This window comes from Quercus suber, unplaced genomic scaffold, assembly GCF_002906115.3.
Source record: "Quercus suber isolate HL8 unplaced genomic scaffold, Cork oak 2.0 scaffold_137, whole genome shotgun sequence".
Classification (NCBI taxonomy): domain Eukaryota; kingdom Viridiplantae; phylum Streptophyta; class Magnoliopsida; order Fagales; family Fagaceae; genus Quercus; species Quercus suber.
The window spans coordinates 779,840-790,918 of record NW_027069599.1 but is presented as its reverse complement, the minus strand read 5'-3'; positions in this window follow the sequence as shown (position 1 = coordinate 790,918).

The following is an 11,079-nucleotide window of genomic DNA, read 5'->3' as shown; positions in this document are numbered from 1 at the left end:
ACGGGAGGATGGGCAATGCACCTGCCAGACGCTTTTTGGGCTTATAGAAGTTCACCTAAGTCAGCCACAGGTCTTTCATCTTTTTTCTTGGTCTATGGAACTGAAGTAGTGAGCCCAACAGAGAAAATGACCCTATCCCTGAGAGTCATGCAGATGCAAGAAAAGGAGAATAAAGAAGAAGTCTTTGCGGCAGAAAGGTGCGAAGACTTGGAATGACTTGATGAAAAAAGAGAAAAAGCCTAAGAACACAGCCACAGATACAGGCAAAAAATGACTGAAGCCTACGGCAGGATGACTAAGAGAGAGTATTTGTGGAAGGACAACTCCTAAAAGTGGCAGATTATGTTAGGAGAGGTCTGGCAGGACCATCAAAGTTTGCACCGAAGTAGGAAGGACCCCTTGTGATAAGAGAGGCACATCCAAGTGGATATTACTGCTTGACTCAGATGGATGGCAGGGACTTAATGGATCCCATCAATGGGAAATGGTTGAAACGCTACTACGCCTGAGAAGAAAAGCCATGTGATTATCCCTTTCTTTTGTTGAAAAAACCGTTATGTTTCCTTTTACTTTGTTTTTCGTCTTTCAATGACTATGTCACAAGACAAAATTTTGTAACTTACTTTCATAAGGATGCAATGAAAAGCACGAAGTATTTATTATCATATGTCATAGCAAAAGCAAAAACAGTAGCAAAGTGTACCATCATAAGTGTAGCATCATAAGTTACAAACCCAAACTATGGCAAACTAGCCCAAATAGGTACTATAAGAAATATAATGTACTAAACAGAGTAATAAGGTGAAGGAAACAACAAGATAAAGAAAAAATTGCATCATCATCAATCAAGTCCAGAAATGAGTAGCTGATTTCCAAAATGACTGGACTCGCCAATGTTAGAAAGAAGGTGCTCATGACTGCCCTCAAAGTCTGCCACTTCCTTTCTCAGAATCTCGAGGCGTGAGTCAATAGCATCAACAGTAGGCTAGACTCTCCTCATAAAAACAGCCCGTGCAATCTCTCGAAGGTGGTCGAAGATAAACTCCACAGCAAAGCCAACACTAATGAGCTCCTGCACCGTAGCTCTCCACTGCAGGATCCTCTCGGTGGAGACTATGTCAACAAAATTGTGTTCAATATCGTTTAGCACACTCCCCAACATCTTCAAAAATGCTCTCTAGCAGAGCGACCAAGTCGGAATCCCTGCATGAAACCCCCACGGTTGCTATAGAGTGTCACCAATCGAGAAGCGCAGTCCTTAGGGATTCTGAAGCCATGGAAATCTATGTAAGGAGGTTCGGAGCCCCAAAAATCTGTAGGTCCAAGATCATTGACTTTAGGTTGGTCAAAGCGTGCAAAAAAGGCTGCAACCTCGCGCACAAGATCTGGAATAGTGCTGGAACCATTGCCCACTTCAAACTGAGAAGGCATTGTAGGAGGTGGACCTGTCAAAAGGGCACAAGGTTTGAAATGAGAAACCTTAGTAAAAAAAGAAAAAAAAAGATAGACCTACGTGGAAGAAGTGAAGGAAGAAAGAAGGAAGAAGAAAATTTACCAGAGCCAGCGGTAATAGGGGCTGTGGGAAAGATAGAGATAGGCACAGAAGGAAAGGTAGAAACGGACGTTGTAAATACGGCAGAAACTGGTACAAAAGATGTGGTAGGAATAGGTGTTGTGGGCATGGCAGGAGTAGCTACCGCAGACACCCCTACGTCTGCTGTAATTCCTAACCCCTCAAAGGTCTCTGCAAACAGAGAGATAGACATGCAAATAAAGAGGAAGAATGAACTTAGCAAAAAAGAGGAGAAGAGTAAACTTAACAAAGAAAGAAGAGAAAGGAAGGAAGAAAGCACATACCCATTGTCTCGGGTGGAATACTCTCCTCTTCCTCAGATTCAGAAATCCTCCTACCCAGGACGTGCTCATCCTCAGGATCCTCAAAGATCTCCTTAGACTCCTCTGAGGACAAGTCAGCATCAAGCCCACGTGTGGCAAAAACAGGAATAGAAGAGGGAGTAACTACCAGAGAAGAACCGTCCTTCACAGCCTGAGAAAGAGCAGTAAAGGGGTCACTGGTGGAAATGACAAGAGGTGTAACAGGAATAGCCTCCATCTGAGTAACAGCAGGAGGGGTGGCTCCCCTTTGAATAGACGGTGTCATGGTAGGAGTAGGGGTGACCTCACTAACCTCTCCAGTATGAGTACACTCATCCATGGGTACCGGATAAGCCTATTTGCTCATCCATGGAATTAAATATTCATATTTGCTCCTCACTGACTGGGCCTAAGATCAGCCATGTGGTGCCTTTTGGGCCAAGGTCTATGACTACATTTCTGTGACCATGACTTAGGCCCTAAACTCAACATCATGTTGAATAAGGCAACGTTCAAGGTCAATGCCCCTATTTCCCCTAAAAAACATGGATTCTTTGCAATTCTCTACAAGTCAGAGAGCTTCCTAGTCAAAACCGCTTAACAATTTTATAAAAGAAATTTCTTTGCAGCTATTTTTCCAATATATTAACACCTAGAAGTCTAGAAACTTAGCTGTTAGAAATGCAAAATAAAAAAACGCAAAAAAAAAAAAAAAAAATCAAAGAACAAGGACCCTTTTGAGTAGCTGCCTAAACAAATAGGCCATCACATGGGAAATTTGCTGTCATGACAACATCATTCGTCGTCTAAGCAACCAACCGTCCCCCATATATATATATATATATTGATAGGAATACTGAGAATGATAATATTAAAACGATTGAGTTGTTACATCATGGATAAGAGTTTGCTCTAAAAAGCAAGACGTCTCTTCAATCTATGCAATAAAATCAACAATGCCAAGAGCATGTTTTGCTAGTACGTGAGTCGGCCAGTTCCCTTGTCTTTTAACGTGAGAAAATTCCACCCTATGGAAGCTCTTACTAAGGTCCATAATATCTTGTACAACTACCAAGACTACAGATGGTGGAACAGATGTTCCATTCAGAGCTTGGACAATGACTAAAGAGTCACTCTCCACCACAATGTCCCCGTATGCTGATATCTTGTGCAAACAGTAACCCAGGCTCAATAGCCTTGGATTCGGTCTCAATGGCACCTAAAGGGGCATTCAAATTCCTGCACATTGCAGACTCCACTACCTAACTCATCTTTAACAATCACACCAACACCTGCCTTTTTCGTTGTTGTAGCTACTGCACCATCAACATTTATTTTGAACAAAGACCGTGGTGGTGGGGACCATGCCACGGCTCTCTACATGATAGGCTCTAAGTTTGTTTGTGTTGCAATGGCAGTACTATATTCCTCTATGTAGGTTGCCGCCTATCTCACCAACACGTTACCTGGTTTTCTCTAGGCTCCCAGTCTAACTTTGTTTCTATTATGCCACAATGCCCATGCTAAGGTGACCACCTGAGCCACCATGTCCACATCTACTTGGTCCACCATAAGCATCTTCCATATAGATCATAAAAGGAAGTCAAAGAGAAAGCTCCACCTGGCAACACTATTTTTGAACAAGCCTACACCTCCTGTACCCTTAGACAAGTGATGAAAGCATGCCTCGTTGTTTCAACTTCCAACCTACATCCATCACAGAGGCTGTCTTGCATTACCTTACGCTTTAGAAGGTTTATCTTGGTGGGTAGTATGTCGCGGCAAGCTTGCCATGCGAAGTGTCTAGTCTTGTATGGGAGGGTCTCCTTGACGGATGAAATTCCTTATCATGTTGGTTAGGTTGTCACAAAGGACATCTGGAATTTTGAAGCAGCTCATTGTGTAGGTGGGGATTGCTTGTGCCACTGCCTTAATCAAGACTTCCTTGCCCACCTTGGATAGCATCTTCTCCTTCCGACTTGCTAACTTCTTACCTAGTTTTTCCTTTATGTCGTTGAAAGAGCTATGCCTATTCTTGCCCACCAAGGAAGGTAAGCCTAAGTATTTCTCATGTTATTTAATCACTTGTGCTCCAAATCGCCCTTTAATGTCTTCCTTGATAGTGGTAGGGGTGTTGCTATTAAAAAAGAGGGAGGTTTTTGCTCTGTTAAGTTGTTGACCTGAAGCTTTCTCGTGCACTTGTAGGACCTTCTGAAGTGCATCACATTCGGCCAAGGAAGCTTTACAAAATATGAGACTGTCATCTGCAAAAAATAGGTGAGATAACTTGGGACTCCCCTGGCACACCAAAACTCCTTTCATGTTGCCACAAGCCATTGAAGCTTTTATAAGAGCTGAAAGCCCCTTTGCACACAACAAGAAGAGATATGGTGATAGAGGGTCTCCTTGACGGATGCCCCTTGAAGGAATAAAATGGCCCCTAGGGCTACCATTGATTTTGATAGAATACATGACAGTCCTCACACATCTCATAACTAGCCCCCTCCACCTCTCGTCAAAGCCCAACTTCTCCATAATTTTCTCCAAACACCCCCATTCTACCCTATTGTATGTTTTACTCATATCTAGTTTAAGCGCCATCTCCCCCACTTTTCTTGTCTTCTTATTGCTAATGTGATGCATAGTTTCAAAAGCAATAAGTACATTGTTGATGATTAACCTGTTGTGCACGAATGCACTTTGGGTTTCACTGATGATAGAGGGTAGGATCTTTTTCAGCCTGTTTGCAATAACTTTTGATACAATCTTATAAACAATATTGCACAGGCTTATAGGCCTGTAATCAGTCACTCTTTTAGGTTCCCTAACCTTAGGAATTAACACAATATGAGTTTCATTAAAGTTGGGTGGAGAGATACCTTGGTTTAAGAAGTCCAGTACCGTTTTAGAGACCACACTCCTACAGGTAGGCCAAAAATGCTAAAAAAACAGGGGTGGCATCCCATCTAGGCCTGGTGCTTTAAGCGGATACATTTGCTTTAGAGCAGCCTTTACCTTCTTCTCATTGTATTCTCTGGTGAGTTGTTGATTCATGGTAGGGGTTACCTTTCTTTGGACGGCAATGAGCAGCTTCGTGAATTCCGTGGGGTTGTTTGTTTGGAAAAGGTTTTAGTAGTATCCCACTACAATTTCTTCAACCTTCATCTCCTCTTCCTGCCATACATCCTTTTCATCTAACATACTTGTAATGAGATTCTTCTTTTACCGAGAGGAAGCCTTCACATGAAAAAAACTTGTATTCCTATCCCTAGCTTGGAACCAATTTAGCCTTGATCGTTGTCTCCACATTTCATCCTCCTTGTCAAGCCAACTGTTCAATTTGGACCTAGTACTTCTCAAGACTTGGTTAATCTCAGTTGACGAAGGTTGAAACTCTAACCATTCTACTTTCTTTTGAAGCTCAGCCACCTTTTTACCCACATGTCCAAAAACCTTTTTATTCCAATCATCCAGACTAGACTTGCACTGATCTAGGCAGTTCTGTAAAGTATTGCCTTCCACTGAACTCAACCCTTTTTGCCATGCATCATTCACCACCTGCTCACATCTTTGGTCTTTGAACCACATCGATTCAAACTGGAATAGTTTCTTCTATCTTCTGCCCCTCGGATTTAGGACCATACGTAACACTAGGGGAGTATGATCTGACATCGATGATGATAAGTGGTATAACTTTGCCAATGGAAACAACCTGACCCATCCGAGGGTTGCTAGCACTCTGTTTAGCCTCTCACGTATTCGTACACCATCTGCACTCTCATAGGTCCAGGTAAACTTAGGACTATTGTACCCTAAATCGTGAAGACCACAGGAATTTATAGTCTCATTGAAATTCACCATTTGTTGTCTCAGTCTGTCGTTGCCTCCCTCCTTCTCAAATGCACCAGTAATCTCATTAAAATCTCCAATTGTCAACCAAGGAAGAGTAGAAACTCCCTTGAGATATTTAAGTTTTGTCTAAGACTCAGGGTGTTTAGCTGTGTCTGGGTTCCCATAGAAGCTAGTGAAGTGCCACCACCCAACATCTGCCCCCCCATCCACTAATGCATCAATATGTGTTTGGGAGTACGATTGAACCACCACAGTTACCCTTCCCTTCCAGAATAAAGCTAGGCCCTGCTCTTCCTAATACTCGGAATAACCTAGCTGTCCTTCATGTTGCATTTATCCTTGACCATATCCATCCAATTCTTCTTATCTGACTTTGTCTCCATGAGGAAGACCAATTTAGTATCTTCTTTTTGAACAACCTTTTCTAAGGCAATAACTGACCAGCGGTTCCCAAGCCCTCGGCAGTTCCAATTTAGCAGACTTATTGTGCCCGGCGGGGTTGCCCAATAGCCTTCACGGGTCCCAAGTGTTTAGCCAACAAGGCATTGAGTTGCTTGGTTTCCTCCTCCATACACATCTTCTTTTTAATCTTGAAACTCTTATCATATGACGTGCATGCATGCTCTTGTTTCCTTTTTGCTACGTAATCACTAACTGATTGCATGGCACCCTCACGTGCATGTGCTCCATCCTATGCACTTAAGAAATTTCCTTTACATGGACTTCTCCTTATGGCTGGAATGGGCTTGTTTAGTGAATGCCCATTTTTAGTTTTTAATGCCCCCTTGCTTTTATTTTTATTATAGTTGGGCTTAAGCAAACCCACTATATTATCATGTATGTTGTCAACCCAGCCCACCACAAAGGAAGATTCTGGAGAAACACTAGCACCTTCTTTGACATAAAGTTCTCCCTTATTGCTCCTTAAATCCTATGAGCCAGATTCTGAATCCAAAAGCAGAGTTGTGTTGCTGTTGATGAGAAAATCTTTTCCTATGTTATTAGTGTGAATTTCGGGATCCCCAACACTTGAGAGCATAAATATCAGGGTGGTATTTTCAGCGTCATTAATATCCTTGACACAAGCCTCGAAGTCCAGGATATTTTGCTGCGTCATTGTCTCCTCAAACCTTGCCGTACCACTGTTGGACTGGGGACTACCACTGCTCTCGACGTCCATAGAGGTTTGAGTGAGATCCTCCTTGTTTTTGGCCTCAACTTCTGTTACGCTTCCTAGCTCCCTACTACGTGTTTTCTCTGCTACCGTGTCCATGGTGTTTATTCGGTGCTCCAACAACAACGTGTGTTGAGCTCTGCCACTCATCGATTTGTTAAAGCCCTGGACCTCCACCACTGATTTCTTTGATCCGTTGAATTGAGGAACTTGAAGCCACGGTTTGTACCGTTGGTCCTCTGTGGAAAGGCTGCCTCGACTGCTAAGCCATACCATGCAGTCTTTTTCATTATGGGTGAGGCTACCACACCAATAACACAAGTTTGGTAGCCTCTTCTAGTGGTAGGAGACCCATCCTTCCTTGTCTTGGTCCTATGACACCAACCGCTCTCTGCTTAATTGCTTAGAAATACCCATCACGACGCGTACCGACACAAAGTTTCCTCCTTGCATCTCTAAGTTATCCACGGGCTTGATCACCGTTCCTAGTGTTGACCCTAAGCTCAAAGCAACCTCCCTTGTCAGTAAAGAGAAGGGAAGGTCATGGACTTTTACCCAAAATGTCGTGTTGCAGAAGTTGAGTTCATTCACTGGCTTCTGACCATTGTATCGTTCTAACACCATCAGATGCCTATCATATGTCCACGACTCTCCATGCAAAACCTTCTCCACGTCCGCTTCTAACTCAAAAGCGAAGAGGGCTATATTATCACCGGCTGCCCTTATCTCAAAGTTTCATTGTGTTCTCCACAAGGGTCGAAACGTTTTTGCAAGAGCCTCGATGTTTATCGCTCTACGGGTGAAGAACTTCCCCACAAGAACAAATCTTGGTAAGTGTTTTTCCTTAGACAAATCAAGCTTTGATCCCTCTGTATTTGTCAGAGAGAGTTTTTTCCACCTTTGAGAAAGCTCCTCCATGAAACTGTTTCCCTGTACCCTTGAAAAATAAACCCTATTATCCTTCTAGCAATTGTGTTGCTAAGAGGAGACGGCATGTCCTCCTCCAAAGAGAAGGGACTTTTATGCTATAGCTAGAGAGCTATTTCCCTACTAGAGAACTATCAAGGCTCACTCTCACTATTATTGTCAAATGTTAATGTTACTGTCTCCCATATTTCATTTGTTATTTTGACTCCAAATACCATACTTATCACTTCAATTCACATCCCTCTATTTGAGCATCTCATCAAACATCTTCACAATTTACCATTTTCCTCATATAATATACCTTGTTCCAAGTCCAATGCACATGGTTTTATTTATATCCCACTTGGGCTTTGAATATTTTAGTAGATAGCATATAATCAAAGATACAAGAAAGCCCATGTGGATGCTTTTAACTTGTTAAGGGGTTAGTTATGCAGGTTAGGATGGAGCATGTTGATGACCTTTTTGAGTCTTCTTCAAGTAGAGATGAAAACGTAGAAGCATTGGATCTTTTGGAGGAAAGTTGGTTCTTTGAGAACTTGCTTTATAGAAAAACAAGGATGTTTAAGTGCCATTCTGATCTTTGTAAATTTTGGTCAAGAGATATTGGTGAAGAACTTAAATGGGGAAAACACTTCCTTAACAAGGAAGCATACAAAAGACAATGATTTTGCCAGTCCTAATTTGGTTCGCTCTCCATCATTACCACCTTGTTTAGGGAGAGAAGAAGGAACTAAAGAAAAAGAAAGTGATTGCACTATGAGCAAGTTGAATCAGGAAACAGTGGATCCGATTTTGCTTTAAACACCAATGCAGTCTCCAACATGTATAGGGATGAGAGAAGGAATTAAAGAAAAGGAAAATGATGGCAGTAGTACCAAATTGAGTGGCCAAGCAATGCGTCAAAATTTTCTTAGAACACCATCTCTACCACTTGATATGTGGAGGAAAGAAATGGTTCAAGAAGAGGAAAGTGATCCTAGAATGAGCAAATGTACAAGGCAAGCATCGCCTAATGTTCAGCAATATAAGGTACAATACTTACCAACTTCCAAAACTATCATAAGTCGTCCTAATGAATAGTTAACTCATGTAGTAAAGGTGTGCAAAATATCCGCTTAACTTGCCAACCCACCCGCCCTGTGCGGGTCATTAAGTTAGGTGGTTTGGGTAGGGTAGGTTAAACCTCCAAAATTGCAGATTGGATTGGTTTACGAATTGAAAAATTGCCAACCTGCTACAACCCAATCCGCGAGCTTAATTAATAATTATATATACATAAAATAAATATTAGTTTAGATTGTTAAGTATTTAAAGTTAATTAATTCACCTAATAAATTTTTACAACTAATCAATCATCAATTCCCTAAATAGAACTGACCTTCAAAAAATTCCTTAAACAAAATCTTAAAAGTCAACATTGTAACCTTAAACACCCCTACCTACCACCCACCCTATTTACTTCAGCCGTATATACAGTTTATTTATACAATTTGTATTTATATGCTATAAGTCTCACTTTTTCTTTTCATTGCCTATACCTTCAGCTGTTGTTTTTCTCGTCCTCTTTCTTCTTTAAACTTTTTGAAACCTATTTAATATCCTTTCAATTCTTCACCAACAACCACAAAAGGTAATTGCTTATTTGCTTTCTTGTCTTGTATTGTTTAGTTTTTGTTTGTCTTTTTCTATTTCGGTTTCCGTCATTTATCCATTTATATAATATAAAAAGTGTTAATATAGTACATATAAAGCCATTCTATTTCTAGCAGTTCATTGTATATTCAAGTTAATATGTTATATATTACATATTCTTATAGTTCATCTTATTCTTTGTCTTTGTCTAATTTTTTTAATAGGTGATGAAGGGTGGAACATCTAATGCCCACAATGACAAACCTAATGACAAACCCAAGTCTCCAATTACAGGTAATACCAATGCACTTCCTCCTAAGTATCCTAAAAAGAAAAAAATCTGAAGTTTGGGATCACTTTTCAATGATGGGTGATTGTGATCCTAATAACCTTAGAGCATCATGTAATTACAGTGGTAAAGACTATGGGTGTCGTGGGAAAAGGGATGAGACTAGTAATTTATAGAATTATCTTTATAATCAATGCCCCACGCATTTCAAAAGCAACAAGTATGCCTAACCATTGACACTTGGACTTCAATTCAAAATCTTAGCTATATGTGTCTTACTGCTCATTGGATTGATAATGATTGGAACTTGCATAAAAGAATCTTAAATTTTTGTATTGTTCCTAATCACAAGGATGTCACAATTAGTAAGCATATTGAGAAGTGCTTGCAAGAGTGGGGGAAAGATAGGATATTTACAATCACACTTGATAATGCAAGTTCAAATGATACTGCCACAAAATATCTGAAAAGAAAAACTAAGGATTGGAAGACCACCATTTTGGATAATGAGTTTTTGCATATGAGGTGTTGTGCACATATTATTAATCTTATTGTGTGTGAGGGCTTAAAAGATCAAAAGGAATCAGTTGTTAAGATTAGAAATGCAGTGAGATATGTTAGGTCTTCTCCATCTAGGCTTCAAACTTTTAAGAATTGTGTAGAGCGTGAAAAAATTCCTAGTAAAAGTCTAGTATGCCTTGATTTTCCAACTAGGTGGAATTCAACCTATATGATGTTGGAGGGAGTTGTGAAGTTCCAAAATGCTTTTGAGCAGCTACAAGAGGAAGACTCACAATTTGAATCATATTTCAATGATGATGATAATGATGAGAATGAGGTTGAATATGAAAATGGGGGAGGAAAAGGGAGGAGGAGAAAGAATATTGGGCCTCCTAACGTGCTTGATTGGGGAAAGGCTAGAATCTTTGTGCAATTTCTAAAACTTTTTTATAAGGCGACTTTGCAATTTTCAGGCTCTTTATATGTCACATCTAATGCATTTTTCGATGAACTTGTGTCAGTGCAATCTAAATTGTTGACTTTAAGTACAAGTGAGGATAATATGTTGAAGAATATGGCTGCTAGCATGAGAAAGAAATATGACAAATATTGGGAGAATATTAAAAATATCAATTTTTTGTTGTATGTTGCTGTTGTGCTAGACCCTCATTATAAATTGAGATATATCATGTTTTCCTTTAAACAAGTTTATGAGAATTCCAAGGCAGAAGAACTAACAACAATGGTGAAGGCAACATTAACAAAATTATATAAGCACTATCTTCAAAAGGATACTAGTGCTAATGTTGCAAAACCGAGTGTAAGT